This window comes from Ascaphus truei, unplaced genomic scaffold (genome assembly GCF_040206685.1).
Source record: "Ascaphus truei isolate aAscTru1 unplaced genomic scaffold, aAscTru1.hap1 HAP1_SCAFFOLD_638, whole genome shotgun sequence".
NCBI lineage: Eukaryota > Metazoa > Chordata > Amphibia > Anura > Ascaphidae > Ascaphus > Ascaphus truei.
In genome coordinates this window covers 125923-148076 of record NW_027456971.1, presented here as the reverse complement: position 1 = coordinate 148076, position 22154 = coordinate 125923, and the positions used below count along the sequence as shown (strand labels likewise).

At 43.5% G+C, this 22154-nt stretch overlaps 3 long non-coding RNA genes across 3 annotated transcripts in view; all 3 read right to left on the bottom strand.

The window, feature by feature from the left end:
• Positions 1–8366, bottom strand: part of LOC142485824 (uncharacterized) — a 29716-nt gene extending 21350 nt beyond the window's left edge. The window contains exons 1-6 of the long non-coding RNA XR_012798698.1: positions 8262–8366; positions 6929–7039; positions 4411–4530; positions 3295–3390; positions 1747–1850; positions 394–504 (exon numbers count right to left, since the gene is read on the bottom strand). This is a non-coding gene — a long non-coding RNA (uncharacterized LOC142485824). The remainder of the gene's footprint in view (positions 1–393; positions 505–1746; positions 1851–3294; positions 3391–4410; positions 4531–6928; positions 7040–8261) is intronic.
• Positions 8367–9817: 1451 nt separating this feature from the next.
• LOC142485829 (uncharacterized) lies at positions 9818–14888 on the bottom strand. The gene is made up of 4 exons (XR_012798703.1): positions 14784–14888; positions 13445–13555; positions 10926–11045; positions 9818–9905 (listed from the first exon to the last, which is right to left on the bottom strand). It is a non-coding gene; the product is annotated as an uncharacterized LOC142485829 (long non-coding RNA).
• Positions 14889–16339: 1451 nt separating this feature from the next.
• LOC142485828 (uncharacterized) lies at positions 16340–21415 on the bottom strand. The gene is made up of 4 exons (XR_012798702.1): positions 21311–21415; positions 19966–20076; positions 17448–17567; positions 16340–16427 (listed from the first exon to the last, which is right to left on the bottom strand). It is a non-coding gene; the product is annotated as an uncharacterized LOC142485828 (long non-coding RNA).
• Between the last annotated feature and the right edge of the window lie 739 nt (positions 21416–22154).

Sequence of the window (22154 nt, the reverse complement as noted above, 5' to 3'; positions counted from 1 at the left end):
GCAGAGAGAGGGGGCACAGAGAATAGGATATTAAAGAGTGCTTTTCATTGAGCAGTGCAGAAATAGCTGCAATAGAGGTCTGTACAAATGGTGCAGTGTGTAGACACATGCAAAGGTAGGGGAAGGAAAGAGGAGAACATGTGGATAAAAGCAGGAGTGTGGAAGTTAGAGAAATTAGAAAAGTTTAACAGAGGAGTGAGGAAACAGCAAGCAGAAAGAACAAGAGAGAGGTTACATTGGGATGACGTTCTGTGGTAAAGAGAAAATGCTAGGAGAGAGCTTTCAAATATTAGAGGACATGAATTGAGGCAGCAAATGTATAAATCAAAACCTGAGGGGGAGGTATAGCACGAAAGCTTGCACAGCAGATTATAGTCTTAATGTTGCGTGTACCTGTCAGGGTAATCAAGAAGTTAAATTCTCACAAGTGCAGAGTTCATGATGAAATGCTGAATCTAGTCCCCCTCCAATTTAATTTTAATATAACTTTTCCATTCTTCATTACTGCAAAAAGCAAACAAAACAAAACCACATTGCATTACTATTTTCAAAATGGATTGAATGGCATATTCAACAGTGACTGTGTGATGCCAATATTCCCCACTCACTCGTAGTGAAGCACATATTGTACTAGTGTTGAAAGTAGGCCGGTAGAGTCAGGTACGCAGTACTGATAAAACAATAAGTGCCCGTCGTAAGTACCAGCTCCGCAACAGTGCGGGCATCACATTAGTGACGTGGATGAACATATATGGATAAGCCCATATTAAGGCATCACGTGACCAGAGCCGTCACTGACTGGGTATACGTAAAGACGCAGGGAGATGCAAGGAAAGGGAGGGAGAGAGACAGGGAGAAGATGTGAAACGGAGGAAGGCACGGATGGAGGGAGTTCTTCCGAGCTTCTGCGGGCCTCTCTCTTTCACTGGTGCATGCCGGGAGCTGGTCCCAACATCCACAAAGTGTGTGTGTATTATTGGTTGTATTTTATGGGGGTAGGAGGGTAGTGTGTATATTGTGTGTGTGGGAGTATTATATTGTGTGTAGAGGTGCAGAGGAGAGTACTAGATTGTGTATCTTGTGTAAGGGTGTTGTGTATATTGTGTTTGGAGCTATAATATTATTGGGGAGATTAGTATTGAGGAGGTATTATAGTGTGTATTGTGGGGAGTATTAGTGTGTGTATTGTTTGTGGGTGACAGATGCTGGGGGTATGCAGCAATCCCTGCACTGAGGTCCGAGGCGGCTCTGCATCGCTCGCACGCACTGTGGACGACCAAGCATGTGCCCATGATAATCATGGCCTTAGAGGGATGAGTGTGTCAGAGCCTAGAAGGGGTATATATATAATGGAGGAGGGAGGAGGAAGGAGGAGGAGGGAGGAGGAGGGAGGAGGAGATGATAGCATTGTAAAAGTTAACAAGATAGTTAGTTTAAGCAGAAAGTGAGGAGAGGTTAGAGATAAGGGTAGATGTCAGAGGAGAGAGTTCAATTAAGCTGAGGTATCGAGTAGGACAGGGGTGAGGGGAATGAGAGGTGGTGGATGAGAGCAGAAGAGGTCATGTACAAATAGACCTTGTTAGTCAGAGAGCAGTCATTCCAGAGGGCACGTGAGAAGTGAAGAGTAAAGTGAGACATGGAATGTGGATTACATTAGATGGGTTAATACGCTTAGCAGGGAGGTGGAGAGAGAGAGGCAAGAGGCAGAGAGTGGTGCAGGGGTTGAGGAAGAGATGTTGCATGTACCTTATCAGAACATTAAAGAACATCAATTCACACTGGTGCAGAGTTGATGATGAATCCAGTTCACCTCCAATTCAATTTTAACAGAAATGTTTCATTCTTCATTACTGAAAAAAAAGAAAAGTAAAAAACATTTCATTACTATTTTCAAAATGGATTGAATTCCCCCAACAATGACTATGTGTTACCAATATATCCCTCTCAGTCCCACTGCAGCATATACTGTACCAGTGTGAAAGTAGGAAGGTACACAGTACCGGTAAAACAATACGTGCCGGTACTATGCACCATATGAATTATAAGGGGATGTAAATCTCCCAGTCTCTCTCCATATCCGCAACAGAGCGGGCTCCGGTCAGTGGCATGGATGCCCATATATGGGTATGCTCATATTTGGGCATCCCATGTCACTGACCGGAGCCGGCTCTGAGTATAGGGATATATGCGGAGACGCAGAGGTGCAAGGAAATGGGAGGAGGCACGGTGAGAAACAGGGAGAGACCACAGGAAGATAGAGGGCAACAACTTCCACAAGGTACTTGTATGGGTATAATTGTTTGTATTTTGTGCAGAGGGGGTAATTTCAGATAAAATACAATTCTCCACCCTCTACGAAACAATTCCACTTTGTTCAGTAAGCCAGAAAGTCTTGGTCCCATGTGGACTGAATTTAATGCAAATAAGGTCCTTAATACACAAGTAAAGAATAAAGTTACTTATTCTCTACTGTAAGAAGTGCCACATTGCCCACTATTTGGGTCCTGTGCCCAGATTGTGACCATGCATGGCAGAGGTGAGATTCCCCCAACTCCAATTTGCTACACTCTCCAAGAGAGATAATTGTGATCAGAGGTGGAACTAGGGGAGGGTGTGAGCAGGGTCACTGCCCAGGGAGTAACCTGACTGGGGGCACGGAAATCTCATTTAGTGCATATGTTGCGGCACTGCATTGATTGACCGGTCAATCTGCACTGCTGCCTGTCACAGTGACATCCTGATCGGGCACTGTGATCAGCTATAGCACTGACCCAGGTGAGATAGTTCAGCACTTTACAAGGAGGGAACAGATGTTGTGGGTGACAGATGCTGGAGGTAGGCCAAGACTGTTGGCCAGAGTAACGTGGAGACTTACTGCACTCTGCATGCCCATCCTCTCCCTGACATCAGGGGAAGGAAGTGGCCCTGGGGTGTGTGTAGGTATGCCAGATGTCAGTGTATGCATAAGTAAGTATGCCTGTGTAGTGGGAGGTGTAGGGGCGTTAAGCTGGAGGACTTAAAACAGGCACAAAAGCACATAGATACCTCTGATTATACCGCACCAAATGCTGATAATATCATGCTGTAGCTGCACTTTACAGAAGATGATGCAGATGTCATCATTGGTTGGTGGGTTCATTAAATCAATCCATCATATCATAACCACACTGTGCATATGATGTACTGAATCAGTAACACCAGGAAGACATCTCCATGTTAGGAGTAGAGTTGAAGTTAACAGAATATGTCCAGCACTGTGGTGTGTAGCCCATAAATAATAATTGTGCACATTACCAGAACAACATACTGTCAACTGCAAGATCATTTTGCTGCTTGTAGCGTATGCTCATCCTGTACAGTGTTGTAGTAGATCCGTCTCTTCAGTGTTCACTGCAACAAAAGTAAGACATTGCATTAATATTACAGACGTTTGGGGGCTGAAATCTCACTTCGCTGCGGACAATTTCCCTTTGCATAAGATTCTTGTGATTATGTCAATGATGATCAATAACTGCATCATAACACAGCCGCTCTATACAGAAGATGTACTTGCTCTCAATGGTCATGGAGGTAATACGTCACACAATGTACAGATATAGCAAGGATTATTTCTCCCACTGGTGCATTATGGCATTATGATGGGAAATGTTGTGAGATTCTGCATTATCAGCATCACTGAATCTTTTGGAAATTAAGTGATATTCTATGTTTTAATGCAATATTATGGATGATCAGCCGGTAAAATAATAATAGCTTGCTGTATCTGTAGCCATGCTCTACCCATGATGTGCTGAACCAATGACTGCAGAGAGATTCAGAGTGGTAAACATGACTGGAACGCATCTCTGAATAATGGGCAGCAAAGCAGTGCAGAATAGGAGGTGAAAGTATTTAAAATGGAAGATCCTTAGCAGCTGTGTGGGGAGTAGACAGTACAGACTGACCAAGTAAATGGTAAAAGGAGTAACTTCAACATTACTTGGCTTTGTTCTCCACATTGAAGCTTTCCTCCTCTTTAAATCACTAATACTGATGCCATGTGTAACCTGTACTGAAAGTTATATAATCTACTGGCCTAGATGAAACCATATGATGCAAACAGGATCCATCCCACTCCAGATTCATAGAATTGAACCACCTCAACCTTTCATAACAATCACATAGAACTGCAGCTGTGCGCTACTGCACATGTTCTTGTTATGAATGGTAGTAGATGTGGTCCTTGGGTCTTTACTTCATACTGTAGCCACCCTCTACTCATGATGTATTGAATCAACGAAAACTTGCATGGTTCAGATCACAGGAAGGGGTAGAGTAGAGATGAAAATATTCAATGTGAAACCCGTAGCAGCCGGATTGTGTGGAGTCAATAAAACGACAAATACTAAATGGTAAATGAGAAATATACACATTGCTTATCTGTCTCTGTGTAGTAATTTTCCTTCTCTTCAACTGTCCTTCAAATTTTCTCTTTTGCAAGAAAAGGAACACATGGCTTCAATATTCACTTCTGTTCTGCAGTCATCCCTCCTGAAATAAAAGTTAAGCATTGCATTGTTATTATGTTACTACATACAATAAACCTTGCTCCAAACCATTTGATGCAAAGCAAATCCACCTCCCACCCACAGCTGTGCTCCTTCTAGAGCATGCACGTCAAACTCCAGTCCTCGAGGGTCCCAAACAGGCCAGGTTTTCAGTAGGGATATCCTGAAAACCTGGCCTGTTTGCTGCCCTCGAGGACTGGAGTTTGACATCCTTGTTCTTGAGCTTCTACCACGCAAGTCATCCATGTGAGTGACACTGTACTGCAGTCCTGGTCTGCACACAATCTACTGAATCAATGACATCACACTGTAAAGGCAATCTACAAGATGTATTAGTTGTCCACACTTCCGAAATGTTACTTTTATGTCCAAATCACTTATTCCCATGACCTGATATTTGTATTTGTTATTTATAGGATTGTCACAAAGAGTTGATGAGGTCACCAAATGATAGTATGTAGAGAGAAAGAGAGATCTCAGAACAGAGCCCTGATGTATACCCACAGACAGATCAATAGAAGACGAAGACATGTTAGCAACAGAGATGGAGAATGTGTGACAGGAAAATTATGATGAAAACCAGGATAGAACTGTGTTACGGATACCAAGAGAGAGTTTAGAATATGAAGGAGGAGAGTGATTGAGAGCATCAAACGCAGCAGATAGATCAAGTAGGATTAGTAAGGAAAAGTGACCTTGGGAATTTGCTTTAAGCACAGTCTGTAGAACGAGCTGTACGAAAGGCAGGTTGTAAAGGATCCAGGAGGGAATGTGATTTAAGAATGTTGACATTCTAGCAATTAGGAGACAAACAGCAGGAGGGATACAGGGCGGTAGTTAGTAAAGCACATAGGGTGTAGGTTGTTTCTGAGAAAAGGGTGACCACTACAGGCTTAAAGTAAGAGGGTAAAGAGCCAGAGAATAGGGAGGAATTGAAGATGTGGGTGAGAGTGGGGACTAAGAGATGCAGTAAGGTGTGAGGGGATACGATCTAGAGGGCATGTGGTAGAGGGAGAAGAGAAGATGATTAGCTTCCAGCTCTGTAAGAGAAGAAAAGGAGTCAAATGCAGAAGGAGAATTAGGTAGAAGGAGAGAAGGGGGAAGGGACAGAAGGAATCTCCTTGTGGGTGGCATCCACCTTGCCTCTGAAGTAGTCAAATGCTTGAGGAGAAGTGAAGGAAGGATGGCAAGTGTGAGGAGAAGGTTAGTGGAGGGAGTCAAATACAGGGAAAAAAAGACAGCGTAAATTAAATTTGAGTGTTGATGAATGTGAAAAAAAAGTAGTGTGGTTTGGCCACAGAGAGCAGCTTTATACAGGACTGGAGACATGTTTACTGTAGAAAAATCAAATATCAATTGTGTGATTTCCTTCATAGGCATTAAGAACAGCGAGTGGAAGTGTGATGAACATGTTTGGGAATTTAGCCAAGGGTGTGGGCTAGAGGGACAAGTGTGTCAGAGCCTAGAGGGGGCATATAGATAGGAGGATAGCATTGTAAGAGTTAATAAGATTGTTAGTTTAAGCGGAAAGAGAGAGAGAGCAGAGAGGTTAGAGTAGATGTCAGAGGAGAGTTTAATTAAGCAGAGGCAAATCAGTGGGACAGGTAAGATGGGGTGAGGGGAATGACTGATTGTGAATGATGAGAGCAGAAGAGGTCATGTACAACTAGAGCCTTGTTAGTCAGAGAACGGACATTCCAGATGGCATAGGAGAAGGGAAGAGAAAAGTAAGGAAAGGAATGTGGATTACATTAGATAGGTTAACACTCTTAGCAGGGAGGCAGAGGCAGGGAGGCCCGATGTGTATATGAGCAGGTTCAAGATTATAAGAGATATCCCACACATCAGCAAACATAGAAGGAGACACAGAGATAGGTGTAGAGAGAGACAGAGATAGCTCTATGTAGAGAGAGAGGGACGTAGAGAGAATGAGACAGATAGGCGCAGAGAGAGGGGGCGCAGAGAGAGGAGGCGCCAAAAGAGGGGGCGCAGAGAGAGGGGGCACAGAGAATAGGATATTAAAGAGTGCTTTTCATTGAGCAGTGCAGAAATAGCTGCAATAGAGGTCTGTACAAATGGTGCAGTGTGTAGACACATGCAAAGGTAGGGGAAGGAAAGAGGAGAACATGTGGATAAAAGCAGGAGTGTGGAAGTTAGAGAAATTAGAAAAGTTTAACAGAGGAGTGAGGAAACAGCAAGCAGAAAGAACAAGAGAGAGGTTACATTGGGATGACGTTCTGTGGTAAAGAGAAAATGCTAGGAGAGAGCTTTCAAATATTAGAGGACATGAATTGAGGCAGCAAATGTATAAATCAAAACCTGAGGGGGAGGTATAGCACGAAAGCTTGCACAGCAGATTATAGTCTTAATGTTGCGTGTACCTGTCAGGGTATTCAAGAAGTTAAATTCTCACAAGTGCAGAGTTCATGATGAAATGCTGAATCTAGTCCCCCTCCAATTTAATTTTAATATAACTTTTCCATTCTTCATTACTGCAAAAAGCAAACAAAACAAAACCACATTGCATTACTATTTTCAAAATGGATTGAATGGCATATTCAACAGTGACTGTGTGATGCCAATATTCCCCACTCACTCGTAGTGAAGCACATATTGTACTAGTGTTGAAAGTAGGCCGGTAGAGTCAGGTACGCAGTACTGATAAAACAATAAGTGCCCGTCGTAAGTACCAGCTCCGCAACAGTGCGGGCATCACATTAGTGACGTGGATGAACATATATGGATAAGCCCATATTAAGGCATCACGTGACCAGAGCCGTCACTGACTGGGTATACGTAAAGACGCAGGGAGATGCAAGGAAAGGGAGGGAGAGAGACAGGGAGAAGATGTGAAACGGAGGAAGGCACGGATGGAGGGAGTTCTTCCGAGCTTCTGCGGGCCTCTCTCTTTCACTGGTGCATGCCGGGAGCTGGTCCCAACATCCACAAAGTGTGTGTGTATTATTGGTTGTATTTTATGGGGGTAGGAGGGTAGTGTGTATATTGTGTGTGTGGGAGTATTATATTGTGTGTAGAGGTGCAGAGGAGAGTACTAGATTGTGTATCTTGTGTAAGGGTGTTGTGTATATTGTGTTTGGAGCTATAATATTATTGGGGAGATTAGTATTGAGGAGGTATTATAGTGTGTATTGTGGGGAGTATTAGTGTGTGTATTGTTTGTGGGTGACAGATGCTGGGGGTATGCAGCAATCCCTGCACTGAGGTCCGAGGCGGCTCTGCATCGCTCGCACGCACTGTGGACGACCAAGCATGTGCCCATGATAATCATGGCCTTAGAGGGATGAGTGTGTCAGAGCCTAGAAGGGGCATATATATGATGGAGGAGGGAGGAGGAGGGAGGAGATGATAGCATTGTAAAAGTTAACAAGATAGTTAGTTTAAGCAGAAAGTGAGGAGAGGTTAGAGATAAGGGTAGATGTCAGAGGAGAGAGTTCAATTAAGCTGAGGTATCGAGTAGGACAGGGATGAGGGGAATGAGAGGTGGTGGATGATGAGAGCAGAAGAGGTCATGTACAAATAGACCTTGTTAGTCAGAGAGCAGTCATTCCAGAGGGCACGTGAGAAGTGAAGAGTAAAGTGAGACATGGAATGTGGATTACATTAGATGGGTTAATACGCTTAGCAGGGAGGTGGAGAGAGAGAGGCAAGAGGCAGAGAGTGGTGCAGGGGTTGAGGAAGAGATGTTGCATGTACCTTATCAGAACATTAAAGAACATCAATTCACACTGGTGCAGAGTTGATGATGAATCCAGTTCACCTCCAATTCAATTTTAACAGAAATGTTTCATTCTTCATTACTGAAAAAAAAGAAAAGTAAAAAACATTTCATTACTATTTTCAAAATGGATTGAATTCCCCCAACAATGACTATGTGTTACCAATATATCCCTCTCAGTCCCACTGCAGCATATACTGTACCAGTGTGAAAGTAGGAAGGTACACAGTACCGGTAAAACAATACGTGCCGGTACTATGCACCATATGAATTATAAGGGGATGTAAATCTCCCAGTCTCTCTCCATATCCGCAACAGAGCGGGCTCCGGTCAGTGGCATGGATGCCCATATATGGGTATGCTCATATTTGGGCATCCCATGTCACTGACCGGAGCCGGCTCTGAGTATAGGGATATATGCGGAGACGCAGAGGTGCAAGGAAATGGGAGGAGGCACGGTGAGAAACAGGGAGAGACCACAGGAAGATAGAGGGCAACAACTTCCACAAGGTACTTGTATGGGTATAATTGTTTGTATTTTGTGCAGAGGGGGTAATTTCAGATAAAATACAATTCTCCACCCTCTACGAAACAATTCCACTTTGTTCAGTAAGCCAGAAAGTCTTGGTCCCATGTGGACTGAATTGAATGCAAATAAGGTCCTTAATACACAAGTAAAGAATAAAGTTACTTATTCTCTACTGTAAGAAGTGCCACATTGCCCACTATTTGGGTCCTGTGCCCAGATTGTGACCATGCATGGCAGAGGTGAGATTCCCCCAACTCCAATTTGCTACACTCTCCAAGAGAGATAATTGTGATCAGAGGTGGAACTAGGGGAGGGTGTGAGCAGGGTCACTGCCCAGGGAGTAACCTGACTGGGGGCACGGAAATCTCATTTAGTGCATATGTTGCGGCACTGCATTGATTGACCGGTCAATCTGCACTGCTGCCTGTCACAGTGACATCCTGATCGGGCACTGTGATCAGCTATAGCACTGACCCAGGTGAGATAGTTCAGCACTTTACAAGGAGGGAACAGATGTTGTGGGTGACAGATGCTGGAGGTAGGCCAAGACTGTTGGCCAGAGTAACGTGGAGACTTACTGCACTCTGCATGCCCATCCTCTCCCTGACATCAGGGGAAGGAAGTGGCCCTGGGGTGTGTGTAGGTATGCCAGATGTCAGTGTATGCATAAGTAAGTATGCCTGTGTAGTGGGAGGTGTAGGGGCGTTAAGCTGGAGGACTTAAAACAGGCACAAAAGCACATAGATACCTCTGATTATACCGCACCAAATGCTGATAATATCATGCTGTAGCTGCACTTTACAGAAGATGATGCAGATGTCATCATTGGTTGGTGGGTTCATTAAATCAATCCATCATATCATAACCACACTGTGCATATGATGTACTGAATCAGTAACACCAGGAAGACATCTCCATGTTAGGAGTAGAGTTGAAGTTAACAGAATATGTCCAGCACTGTGGTGTGTAGCCCATAAATAATAATTGTGCACATTACCAGAACAACATACTGTCAACTGCAAGATCATTTTGCTGCTTGTAGCGTATGCTCATCCTGTACAGTGTTGTAGTAGATCCGTCTCTTCAGTGTTCACTGCAACAAAAGTAAGACATTGCATTAATATTACAGACGTTTGGGGGCTGAAATCTCACTTCGCTGCGGACAATTTCCCTTTGCATAAGATTCTTGTGATTATGTCAATGATGATCAATAACTGCATCATAACACAGCCGCTCTATACAGAAGATGTACTTGCTCTCAATGGTCATGGAGGTAATACGTCACACAATGTACAGATATAGCAAGGATTATTTCTCCCACTGGTGCATTATGGCATTATGATGGGAAATGTTGTGAGATTCTGCATTATCAGCATCACTGAATCTTTTGGAAATTAAGTGATATTCTATGTTTTAATGCAATATTATGGATGATCAGCCGGTAAAATAATAATAGCTTGCTGTATCTGTAGCCATGCTCTACCCATGATGTGCTGAACCAATGACTGCAGAGAGATTCAGAGTGGTAAACATGACTGGAACGCATCTCTGAATAATGGGCAGCAAAGCAGTGCAGAATAGGAGGTGAAAGTATTTAAAATGGAAGATCCTTAGCAGCTGTGTGGGGAGTAGACAGTACAGACTGACCAAGTAAATGGTAAAAGGAGTAACTTCAACATTACTTGGCTTTGTTCTCCACATTGAAGCTTTCCTCCTCTTTAAATCACTAATACTGATGCCATGTGTAACCTGTACTGAGAGTTATATAATCTACTGGCCTAGATGAAACCATATGATGCAAACAGGATCCATCCCACTCCAGATTCATAGAATTGAACCACCTCAATCTTTCATAACAATCACATAGAACTGCAGCTGTGCGCTACTGCACATGTTCTTGTTATGAATGGTAGTAGATGTGGTCCTTGGGTCTTTACTTCATACTGTAGCCACCCTCTACTCATGATGTATTGAATCAACGAAAACTTGCATGGTTCAGATCACAGGAAGGGGTAGAGTAGAGATGAAAATATTCAATGTGAAACCCGTAGCAGCCGGATTGTGTGGAGTCAATAAAACGACAAATACTAAATGGTAAATGAGAAATATACACATTGCTTATCTGTCTCTGTGTAGTAATTTTCCTTCTCTTCAACTGTCCTTCAAATTTTCTCTTTTGCAAGAAAAGGAACACATGGCTTCAATATTCACTTCTGTTCTGCAGTCATCCCTCCTGAAATAAAAGTTAAGCATTGCATTGTTATTATGTTACTACATACAATAAACCTTGCTCCAAACCATTTGATGCAAAGCAAATCCACCTCCCACCCACAGCTGTGCTCCTTCTAGAGCATGCATGTCAAACTCCAGTCCTCGAGGGTCCCAAACAGGCCAGGTTTTCAGTAGGGATATCCTGAAAACCTGGCCTGTTTGCTGCCCTCGAGGACTGGAGTTTGACATCCTTGTTCTTGAGCTTCTACCACGCAAGTCATCCATGTGAGTGACACTGTACTGCAGTCCTGGTCTGCACACAATCTACTGAATCAATGACATCACACTGTAAAGGCAATCTACAAGATGTATTAGTTGTCCACACTTCCGAAATGTTACTTTTATGTCCAAATCACTTATTCCCATGACCTGATATTTGTATTTGTTATTTATAGGATTGTCACAAAGAGTTGATGAGGTCACCAAATGATAGTATGTAGAGAGAAAGAGAGATCTCAGAACAGAGCCCTGATGTATACCCACAGACAGATCAATAGAAGACGAAGACATGTTAGCAACAGAGATGGAGAATGTGTGACAGGAAAGTTATGATGAAAACCAGGATAGAACTGTGTTACGGATACCAAGAGAGAGTTTAGAATATGAAGGAGGAGAGTGATTGAGAGCATCAAAACGCAGCAGATAGATCAAGTAGGATTAGTAGGGAAAAGTGACCTTGGGAATTTGCTTTAAGCACAGTCTGTAGAACGAGCTGTACGAAAGGCAGGTTGTAAAGGATCCAGGAGGGAATGTGATTTAAGAATGTTGACATTCTAGCAATTAGGAGACAAACAGCAGGAGGGATACAGGGCGGTAGTTAGTAAGGCACATAGGGTGTAGGTTGTTTCTGAGAAAAGGGTGACCACTACAGGCTTAAAGTAAGAGGGTAAAGAGCCAGAGAATAGGGAGGAATTGAAGATGTGGGTGAGAGTGGGGACTAAGAGATGCAGTAAGGTGTGAGGGGATACGATCTAGAGGGCATGTGGTAGAGGGAGAAGAGAAGATGATTAGCTTCCAGCTCTGTAAGAGAAGAAAAGGAGTCAAATGCAGAAGGAGAATTAGGTAGAAGGAGAGAAGGGGGAAGGGACAGAAGGAATCTCCTTGTGGGTGGCATCCACCTTGCCTCTGAAGTAGTCAAATGCTTGAGGAGAAGTGAAGGAAGGATGGCAAGTGTGAGGAGAAGGTTAGTGGAGGGAGTCAAATACAGGGAAAAAAAGACAGCGTAAATTAAATTTGAGTGTTGATGAATGTGAAAAAAAAGTAGTGTGGTTTGGCCACAGAGAGCAGCTTTATACAGGACTGGAGACATTTTTACTGTAGAAAAATCAAATATCAATTGTGTGATTTCCTTCATAGGCATTAAGAACAGCGAGTGGAAGTGTGATGAACATGTTTGGGAATTTAGCCAAGGGTGTGGGCTAGAGGGACAAGTGTGTCAGAGCCTAGAGGGGGCATATAGATAGGAGGATAGCATTGTAAGAGTTAATAAGATTGTTAGTTTAAGCGGAAAGAGAGAGAGAGCAGAGAGGTTAGAGTAGATGTCAGAGGAGAGTTTAATTAAGCAGAGGCAAATCAGTGGGACAGGTAAGATGGGGTGAGGGGAATGACTGATTGTGAATGATGAGAGCAGAAGAGGTCATGTACAACTAGAGCCTTGTTAGTCAGAGAACGGACATTCCAGATGGCATAGGAGAAGGGAAGAGAAAAGTAAGGAAAGGAATGTGGATTACATTAGATAGGTTAACACTCTTAGCAGGGAGGCAGAGGCAGGGAGGCCCGATGTGTATATGAGCAGGTTCAAGATTATAAGAGATATCCCACACATCAGCAAACATAGAAGGAGACACAGAGATAGGTGTAGAGAGAGACAGAGATAGCTCTATGTAGAGAGAGAGGGACGTAGAGAGAATGAGACAGATAGGCGCAGAGAGAGGGGGCGCAGAGAGAGGAGGCGCCAAAAGAGGGGGCGCAGAGAGAGGGGGCACAGAGAATAGGATATTAAAGAGTGCTTTTCATTGAGCAGTGCAGAAATAGCTGCAATAGAGGTCTGTACAAATGGTGCAGTGTGTAGACACATGCAAAGGTAGGGGAAGGAAAGAGGAGAACATGTGGATAAAAGCAGGAGTGTGGAAGTTAGAGAAATTAGAAAAGTTTAACAGAGGAGTGAGGAAACAGCAAGCAGAAAGAACAAGAGAGAGGTTACATTGGGATGACGTTCTGTGGTAAAGAGAAAATGCTAGGAGAGAGCTTTCAAATATTAGAGGACATGAATTGAGGGAGAAAATGTATAAATCAAAACCTGAGGGGGAGGTATAGCACGAAAGCTTGCACAGCAGATTATAGTCTTAATGTTGCGTGTACCTGTCAGGGTATTCAAGAAGTTAAATTCTCACAAGTGCAGAGTTCATGATGAAATGCTGAATCTAGTCCCCCTCCAATTTAATTTTAATATAACTTTTCCATTCTTCATTACTGCAAAAAGCAAACAAAACAAAACCACATTGCATTACTATTTTCAAAATGGATTGAATGGCATATTCAACAGTGACTGTGTGATGCCAATATTCCCCACTCACTCGTAGTGAAGCACATATTGTACTAGTGTTGAAAGTAGGCCGGTAGAGTCAGGTACGCAGTACTGATAAAACAATAAGTGCCCGTCGTAAGTACCAGCTCCGCAACAGTGCGGGCATCACATTAGTGACGTGGATGAACATATATGGATAAGCCCATATTAAGGCATCACGTGACCAGAGCCGTCACTGACTGGGTATACGTAAAGACGCAGGGAGATGCAAAGAAAGGGAGGGAGAGAGACAGGGAGAAGATGTGAAACGGAGGAAGGCACGGATGGAGGGAGTTCTTCCGAGCTTCTGCGGGCCTCTCTCTTTCACTGGTGCATGCCGGGAGCTGGTCCCAACATCCACAAAGTGTGTGTGTATTATTGGTTGTATTTTATGGGGGTAGGAGGGTAGTGTGTATATTGTGTGTGTGGGAGTATTATATTGTGTGTAGAGGTGCAGAGGAGAGTACTAGATTGTGTATCTTGTGTAAGGGTGTTGTGTATATTGTGTTTGGAGCTATAATATTATTGGGGAGATTAGTATTGAGGAGGTATTATAGTGTGTATTGTGGGGAGTATTAGTGTGTGTATTGTTTGTGGGTGACAGATGCTGGGGGTATGCAGCAATCCCTGCACTGAGGTCCGAGGCGGCTCTGCATCGCTCGCACGCACTGTGGACGACCAAGCATGTGCCCATGATAATCATGGCCTTAGAGGGATGAGTGTGTCAGAGCCTAGAAGGGGTATATGTATAATGGAGGAGGGAGGAGGAAGGAGGAGGAGGGAGGAGGAGATGATAGCATTGTAAAAGTTAACAAGATAGTTAGTTTAAGCAGAAAGTGAGGAGAGGTTAGAGATAAGGGTAGATGTCAGAGGAGAGAGTTCAATTAAGCTGAGGTATCGAGTAGGACAGGGGTGAGGGGAATGAGAGGTGGTGGATGAGAGCAGAAGAGGTCATGTACAAATAGACCTTGTTAGTCAGAGAGCAGTCATTCCAGAGGGCACGTGAGAAGTGAAGAGTAAAGTGAGACATGGAATGTGGATTACATTAGATGGGTTAATACGCTTAGCAGGGAGGTGGAGAGAGGCAAGAGGCAGAGAGTGGTGCAGGGGTTGAGGAAGAGATGTTGCATGTACCTTATCAGAACATTAAAGAACATCAATTCACACTGGTGCAGAGTTGATGATGAATCCAGTTCACCTCCAATTCAATTTTAACAGAAATGTTTCATTCTTCATTACTGAAAAAAAAGAAAAGTAAAAAACATTTCATTACTATTTTCAAAATGGATTGAATTCCCCCAACAATGACTATGTGTTACCAATATATCCCTCTCAGTCCCACTGCAGCATATACTGTACCAGTGTGAAAGTAGGAAGGTACACAGTACCGGTAAAACAATACGTGCCGGTACTATGCACCATATGAATTATAAGGGGATGTAAATCTCCCAGTCTCTCTCCATATCCGCAACAGAGCGGGCTCCGGTCAGTGGCATGGATGCCCATATATGGGTATGCTCATATTTGGGCATCCCATGTCACTGACCGGAGCCGGCTCTGAGTATAGGGATATATGCGGAGACGCAGAGGTGCAAGGAAATGGGAGGAGGCACGGTGAGAAACAGGGAGAGACCACAGGAAGATAGAGGGCAACAACTTCCACAAGGTACTTGTATGGGTATAATTGTTTGTATTTTGTGCAGAGGGGGTAATTTCAGATAAAATACAATTCTCCACCCTCTACGAAACAATTCCACTTTGTTCAGTAAGCCAGAAAGTCTTGGTCCCATGTGGACTGAATTTAATGCAAATAAGGTCCTTAATACACAAGTAAAGAATAAAGTTACTTATTCTCTACTGTAAGAAGTGCCACATTGCCCACTATTTGGGTCCTGTGCCCAGATTGTGACCATGCATGGCAGAGGTGAGATTCCCCCAACTCCAATTTGCTACACTCTCCAAGAGAGATAATTGTGATCAGAGGTGGAACTAGGGGAGGGTGTGAGCAGGGTCACTGCCCAGGGAGTAACCTGACTGGGGGCACGGAAATCTCATTTAGTGCATATGTTGCGGCACTGCATTGATTGACCGGTCAATCTGCACTGCTGCCTGTCACAGTGACATCCTGATCGGGCACTGTGATCAGCTATAGCACTGACCCAGGTGAGATAGTTCAGCACTTTACAAGGAGGGAACAGATGTTGTGGGTGACAGATGCTGGAGGTAGGCCAAGACTGTTGGCCAGAGTAACGTGGAGACTTACTGCACTCTGCATGCCCATCCTCTCCCTGACATCAGGGGAAGGAAGTGGCCCTGGGGTGTGTGTAGGTATGCCAGATGTCAGTGTATGCATAAGTAAGTATGCCTGTGTAGTGGGAGGTGTAGGGGCGTTAAGCTGGAGGACTTAAAACAGGCACAAAAGCACATAGATACCTCTGATTATACCGCACCAAATGCTGATAATATCATGCTGTAGCTGCACTTTACAGAAGATGATGCAGATGTCATCATTGGTTGGTGGGTTCATTAAATCAATCCATCATATCATAACCACACTGTGCATATGATGTACTGAATCAGTAACACCAGGAAGACATCTCCATGTTAGGAGTAGAGTTGAAGTTAACAGAATATGTCCAGCACTGTGGTGTGTAGCCCATAAATAATAATTGTGCACATTACCAGAACAACATACTGTCAACTGCAAGATCATTTTGCTGCTTGTAGCGTATGCTCATCCTGTACAGTGTTGTAGTAGATCCGTCTCTTCAGTGTTCACTGCAACAAAAGTAAGACATTGCATTAATATTACAGACGTTTGGGGGCTGAAATCTCACTTCGCTGCGGACAATTTCCCTTTGCATAAGATTCTTGTGATTATGTCAATGATGATCAATAACTGCATCATAACACAGCCGCTCTATACAGAAGATGTACTTGCTCTCAATGGTCATGGAGGTAATACGTCACACAATGTACAGATATAGCAAGGATTATTTCTCCCACTGGTGCATTATGGCATTATGATGGGAAATGTTGTGAGATTCTGCATTATCAGCATCACTGAATCTTTTGGAAATTAAGTGATATTCTATGTTTTAATGCAATATTATGGATGATCAGCCGGTAAAATAATAATAGCTTGCTGTATCTGTAGCCATGCTCTACCCATGATGTGCTGAACCAATGACTGCAGAGAGATTCAGAGTGGTAAACATGACTGGAACGCATCTCTGAATAATGGGCAGCAAAGCAGTGCAGAATAGGAGGTGAAAGTATTTAAAATGGAAGATCCTTAGCAGCTGTGTGGGGAGTAGACAGTACAGACTGACCAAGTAAATGGTAAAAGGAGTAACTTCAACATTACTTGGCTTTGTTCTCCACATTGAAGCTTTCCTCCTCTTTAAATCACTAATACTGATGCCATGTGTAACCTGTACTGAGAGTTATATAATCTACTGGCCTAGATGAAACCATATGATGCAAACAGGATCCATCCCACTCCAGATTCATAGAATTGAACCACCTCAATCTTTCATAACAATCACATAGAACTGCAGCTGTGCGCTACTGCACATGTTCTTGTTATGAATGGTAGTAGATGTGGTCCTTGGGTCTTTACTTCATACTGTAGCCACCCTCTACTCATGATGTATTGAATCAACGAAAACTTGCATGGTTCAGATCACAGGAAGGGGTAGAGTAGAGATGAAAATATTCAATGTGAAACCCGTAGCAGCCGGATTGTGTGGAGTCAATAAAACGACAAATACTAAATGGTAAATGAGAAATATACACATTGCTTATCTGTCTCTGTGTAGTAATTTTCCTTCTCTTCAACTGTCCTTCAAATTTTCTCTTTTGCAAGAAAAGGAACACATGGCTTCAATATTCACTTCTGTTCTGCAGTCATCCCTCCTGAAATAAAAGTTAAGCATTGCATTGTTATTATGATAATACATACAATAAACCTTGCTCCAAACCATTTGATGCAAAGCAAATCCACCTCCCACCCACAGCTGTGCTCCTTCTAGAGCATGCATGTCAAACTCCAGTCCTCGAGGGTCCCAAACAGGCCAGGTTTTCAGTAGGGATATCCTGAAAACCTGGCCTGTTTGCTGCCCTCGAGGACTGGAGTTTGACATCCTTGTTCTTGAGCTTCTACCACGCAAGTCATCCCTGTGAGTGACACTGTACTGCAGTCCTGGTCTGCACACAATCTACTGAATCAATGACATCACACTGTAAAGGCAATCTACAAGATGTATTAGTTGTCCACACTTCCGAAATGTTACTTTTATGTCCAAATCACTTATTCCCATGACCTGATATTTGTATTTGTTATTTATAGGATTGTCACAAAGAGTTGATGAGGTCACCAAATGATAGTATGTAGAGAGAAAGAGAGATCTCAGAACAGAGCCCTGATGTATACCCACAGACAGATCAATAGAAGACGAAGACATGTTAGCAACAGAGATGGAGAATGTGTGACAGGAAAGTTATGATGAAAACCAGGATAGAACTGTGTTACGGATACCAAGAGAGAGTTTAGAATATGAAGGAGGAGAGTGATTGAGAGCATCAAACGCAGCAGATAGATCAAGTAGGATTAGTAGGGAAAAGTGACCTTGGGAATTTGCTTTAAGCACAGTCTGTAGAACGAGCTGTACGAAAGGCAGGTTGTAAAGGATCCAGGAGGGCATGTGATTTAAGAATGTTGACATTCTAGCAATTAGGAGACAAACAGCAGGAGGGATATAGGGCGGTAGTTAGTAAGGCACATAGGGTGTAGGTTGTTTCTGAGAAAAGGGTGACCACTACAGGCTTAAAGTAAGAGGGTAAAGAGCCAGAGAATAGGGAGGACTTGAAGATGTGGGTGAGAGTGGGGACTAAGAGATGCAGTAAGGTGTGAGGGGATACGATCTAGAGGGCATGTGGTAGAGGGAGAAGAGAAGATGATTAGCTTCCAGCTCTGTAAGAGAAGAAAAGGAGTCAAATGCAGAAGGAGAATTAGGTAGAAGGAGAGAAGGGGGAAGGGACAGAAGGAATCTCCTTGTGGGTGGCATCCACCTTGCCTCTGAAGTAGTCAAATGCTTGAGGAGAAGTGAAGGAAGGATGGCAAGTGTGAGGAGAAGGTTAGTGGAGGGAGTCAAATACAGGGAAAAAAAGACAGCGTAAATTAAATTTGAGTGTTGATGAATGTGAAAAAAAAGTAGTGTGGTTTGGCCACAGAGAGCAGCTTTATACAGGACTGGAGACATTTTTACTGTAGAAAAATCAAATATCAATTGTGTGATTTCCTTCATAGGCATTAAGAACAGCGAGTGGAAGTGTGATGAACATGTTTGGGAATTTAGCCAAGGGTGTGGGCTAGAGGGACAAGTGTGTCAGAGCCTAGAGGGGGCATATAGATAGGAGGATAGCATTGTAAGAGTTAATAAGATTGTTAGTTTAAGCGGAAAGAGAGAGAGAGCAGAGAGGTTAGAGTAGATGTCAGAGGAGAGTTTAATTAAGCAGAGGCAAATCAGTGGGACAGGTAAGATGGGGTGAGGGGAATGACTGATTGTGAATGATGAGAGCAGAAGAGGTCATGTACAACTAGAGCCTTGTTAGTCAGAGAACGGACATTCCAGATGGCATAGGAGAAGGGAAGAGAAAAGTAAGGAAAGGAATGTGGATTACATTAGATAGGTTAACACTCTTAGCAGGGAGGCAGAGGCAGGGAGGCCCGATGTGTATATGAGCAGGTTCAAGATTATAAGAGATATCCCACACATCAGCAAACATAGAAGGAGACACAGAGATAGGTGTAGAGAGAGACAGAGATAGCTCTATGTAGAGAGAGAGGGACGTAGAGAGAATGAGACAGATAGGCGCAGAGAGAGGGGGCGCAGAGAGAGGAGGCGCCAAAAGAGGGGGCGCAGAGAGAGGGGGCACAGAGAATAGGATATTAAAGAGTGCTTTTCATTGAGCAGTGCAGAAATAGCTGCAATAGAGGTCTGTACAAATGGTGCAGTGTGTAGACACATGCAAAGGTAGGGGAAGGAAAGAGGAGAACATGTGGATAAAAGCAGGAGTGTGGAAGTTAGAGAAATTAGAAAAGTTTAACAGAGGAGTGAGGAAACAGCAAGCAGAAAGAACAAGAGAGAGGTTACATTGGGATGACGTTCTGTGGTAAAGAGAAAATGCTAGGAGAGAGCTTTCAAATATTAGAGGACATGAATTGAGGGAGCAAATGTATAAATCAAAACCTGAGGGGGAGGTATAGCACGAAAGCTTGCACAGCAGATTATAGTCTTAATGTTGCGTGTACCTGTCAGGGTATTCAAGAAGTTAAATTCTCACAAGTGCAGAGTTCATGATGAAATGCTGAATCTAGTCCCCCTCCAATTTAATTTTAATATAACTTTTCCATTCTTCATTACTGCAAAAAGCAAACAAAACAAAACCACATTGCATTACTATTTTCAAAATGGATTGAATGGCATATTCAACAGTGACTGTGTGATGCCAATATTCCCCACTCACTCGTAGTGAAGCACATATTGTACTAGTGTTGAAAGTAGGCCGGTAGAGTCAGGTACGCAGTACTGATAAAACAATAAGTGCCCGTCGTAAGTACCAGCTCCGCAACAGTGCGGGCATCACATTAGTGACGTGGATGAACATATATGGATAAGCCCATATTAAGGCATCACGTGACCAGAGCCGTCACTGACTCGGTATACGTAAAGACGCAGGGAGATGCAAAGAAAGGGAGGGAGAGAGACAGGGAGAAGATGTGAAACGGAGGAAGGCACGGATGGAGGGAGTTCTTCCGAGCTTCTGCGGGCCTCTCTCTTTCACTGGTGCATGCCGGGAGCTGGTCCCAACATCCACAAAGTGTGTGTGTATTATTGGTTGTATTTTATGGGGGTAGGAGGGTAGTGTGTATATTGTGTGTGTGGGAGTATTATATTGTGTGTAGAGGTGCAGAGGAGAGTACTAGATTGTGTATCTTGTGTAAGGGTGTTGTGTATATTGTGTTTGGAGCTATAATATTATTGGGGAGATTAGTATTGAGGAGGTATTATAGTGTGTATTGTGGGGAGTATTAGTGTGTGTGTATTGTTTGTGGGTGACAGATGCTGGGGGTATGCAGCAATCCCTGCACTGAGGTCCGAGGCGGCTCTGCATCGCTCGCACGCACTGTGGACGACCAAGCATGTGCCCATGATAATCATGGCCTTAGAGGGATGAGTGTGTCAGAGCCTAGAAGGGGTATATATATAATGGAGGAGGGAGGAGGAAGGAGGAGGAGGGAGGAGGAGATGATAGCATTGTAAAAGTTAACAAGATAGTTAGTTTAAGCAGAAAGTGAGGAGAGGTTAGAGATAAGGGTAGATGTCAGAGGAGAGAGTTCAATTAAGCTGAGGTATCGAGTAGGACAGGGGTGAGGGGAATGAGAGGTGGTGGATGAGAGCAGAAGAGGTCATGTACAAATAGACCTTGTTAGTCAGAGAGCAGTCATTCCAGAGGGCACGTGAGAAGTGAAGAGTAAAGTGAGACATGGAATGTGGATTACATTAGATGGGTTAATACGCTTAGCAGGGAGGTGGAGAGAGAGAGGCAAGAGGCAGAGAGTGGTGCAGGGGTTGAGGAAGAGATGTTGCATGTACCTTATCAGAACATTAAAGAACATCAATTCACACTGGTGCAGAGTTGATGATGAATCCAGTTCACCTCCAATTCAATTTTAACAGAAATGTTTCATTCTTCATTACTGAAAAAAAAGAAAAGTAAAAAACATTTCATTACTATTTTCAAAATGGATTGAATTCCCCCAACAATGACTATGTGTTACCAATATATCCCTCTCAGTCCCACTGCAGCATATACTGTACCAGTGTGAAAGTAGGAAGGTACACAGTACCGGTAAAACAATACGTGCCGGTACTATGCACCATATGAATTATAAGGGGATGTAAATCTCCCAGTCTCTCTCCATATCCGCAACAGAGCGGGCTCCGGTCAGTGGCATGGATGCCCATATATGGGTATGCTCATATTTGGGCATCCCATGTCACTGACCGGAGCCGGCTCTGAGTATAGGGATATATGCGGAGACGCAGAGGTGCAAGGAAATGGGAGGAGGCACGGTGAGAAACAGGGAGAGACCACAGGAAGATAGAGGGCAACAACTTCCACAAGGTACTTGTATGGGTATAATTGTTTGTATTTTGTGCAGAGGGGGTAATTTCAGATAAAATACAATTCTCCACCCTCTACGAAACAATTCCACTTTGTTCAGTAAGCCAGAAAGTCTTGGTCCCATGTGGACTGAATTTAATGCAAATAAGGTCCTTAATACACAAGTAAAGAATAAAGTTACTTATTCTCTACTGTAAGAAGTGCCACATTGCCCACTATTTGGGTCCTGTGCCCAGATTGTGACCATGCATGGCAGAGGTGAGATTCCCCCAACTCCAATTTGCTACACTCTCCAAGAGAGATAATTGTGAT